A 2,341-nucleotide genomic window follows, 5' to 3' on the forward strand; every position below is an offset into this window, starting at 1 on the left:
AAGGACGCTGTAAAAAAAAAAAAAAAAAAAAAAAAAAAAAAAAAAAAAAAAAAAAAACTTAATCCCTACACGGGTGCACTGACGGCACTACCTCCCTAAAGGGAAGATACACTATTAGGATCATTTTTTTTTCATGCTTGAGAATTCCAAGAACATAGTAGATAGGAGAAGCCCCTCCGTACAGTCAAAGATATTATGATGAGACACTGGTGTAGGCAGACGTTTTCCAAAGAACGAGTCTCCTTTTTATAATACGGTCTCCGCGCAGTAGTTGAATCCCAATTTTATCTCCATGGATTGCTTAATGTAATTATCGGAAGCACGTTTGCTTAGAAAATAGAAGGAAAGTTCTCTTTAATGTGATGATACGGAATGGTGGGTTAGAATCTTCTATGCCATTGCAAATGTTAGTGGGAGAACATTTTCCCCAATTCACCGTCTATAATGGCGCCGTGTTCTGTGAATGACACGGTTCGGCAATTACTAGTACTAAACATGGCGGAAGCTCCTTGGGACAGTGTTTAGTACTATAGTCGAACCAAAATGTTGTGGCGGATGAAAAGAGGTATCATCAGAATGCTTCGTATTTGAATCTAAAAGTTTAGGTCTTTTCCCTTGTAGACAAAGGGAAAATCTCATCGGTTTATTAGTAAAGCCGGATTAAGTTCTGTACTGGATGGTGCGAGACCAGTCCCTCCACCCACACGTTCGTTTCTTACTATTTTTTGTTCTTTTTCCTTTATTATAAATTATCATAAATAGTTAACATACATCTGGAATACTGGTGAGCTCAGTCGTAAACTCGTCACATTGGCCAAGGGCTCATCCCAGTTTCTTCCGCTCTTTCCATTCTGTAGCAGAAAGAACACGTCAGCAAGTACTTTCTTTTACAGAGTCGAGTGAGTGACAATGTAGTATATACATATACAAAACTCTGTTATATATAGACGAAGATTGAGCGACCAAACGACCAAAGGAATTTCAAGCCTTTAATTAAAGACGTGGTCACCCCCAGTACCCGATAAAATCTTTCAATAAGATCACCTTGGCTTATAGGGAGTTTGGAGGCAGTCTTATTCTGGGATAGGGAATGCAATGAAAAGATGATAGAAGTTTATCTCTTTCCAAATCTCTACATTTGTATGCTATAACTTGTTTTCGATAGACTATCGTTTTAGATGTCAAAGTATAGAAAAAGTCTTTTGAAGATTCTAAGATCGCTAGGGTGGGCCCAGGAAAAATATATATCTCTGCCAGATCCATTTATCCTTTTAAATCTCAGCCTCGAGGCTAATCTCTTGTTTATGACTTTACCCGAGATCTTGCATTTACTGTACTTCGTTTTATAAAGAAAGGAAAAGTAAATTTTGGTTGTTCTTATGATTTTCCTTTCTTTGTGTGTGAAAAATAATAATCACAGATCTTGTAATAATGCCATAATGTCAAGCCATCTCATTATTGCCCGTTATTCCCTTTTAGCCACACGCAATGTTACTCGAGGTCGCGTTTTTAGGAGAAATGAAAAACAAAATCCGGGTTAAATACGGAGCGAACACTCATCTGTGCGCTTAATCCGCCTTGACCGCTGATTGGTTTTAGGTTTAACCTTGGGTTTTAAGTAGGTCGGTTTCCTTGAGGGTAAAATGACCAAATGTTTCTTAACTGCAAACGATATAGTCTGAGAAAATCCTTCCGTCACCCGCCACGACATTTGGTTGACATTGGGTTTGACTAGAGCCCCTCTCGTGACCGTATTGAGATTTTTTTATTTATTTATTTAAATCAATAAAGTTTACATACAAATCGCAATTTTCATTTAACAATAATTTATTACAGCAATATTCATTATAATATACATAATAATTCGAGTTTAACTCGAGATAAAAGGACTGCTTTCATAAAATCCATGTTGCAATTGATTTTAGTTTGTCACTATAAATGGATTTTAAGGAGACATCTGCAATAATTTATTTTTCCTTTGAGAAAAACTAAAGGCTTCTATTTCATTGAAGTTTTTATCTCTGTTTATCCATATACAATAAAGATAGTTACAGATCAGTAAGATTGCTGTGTTTTTATCTTTGTTTCTTAAATATTCTAAGTCAAACATTAAAGTTTTAGCCAATCTCTGTTCATAATAGAGCACATTAATGTACATTTATTTTGGAACCACCGAAATACATTATACGCCTTACTGAAAAAGTAAAAAAATATGCATTGTATATTCTGGTTCATTACAAAAATCACAGTTTCCGTGTTTCCTTGTTTTCAATAATGCAAGTCTCCTATTTGTGGGCAACACCTCATGTATATATTTATATAAAAATTCCCTTTCCTTAAC

The sequence above is a fragment of the Macrobrachium nipponense genome, chromosome 43, assembly GCF_015104395.2.
Source record: "Macrobrachium nipponense isolate FS-2020 chromosome 43, ASM1510439v2, whole genome shotgun sequence".
NCBI lineage: Eukaryota > Metazoa > Arthropoda > Malacostraca > Decapoda > Palaemonidae > Macrobrachium > Macrobrachium nipponense.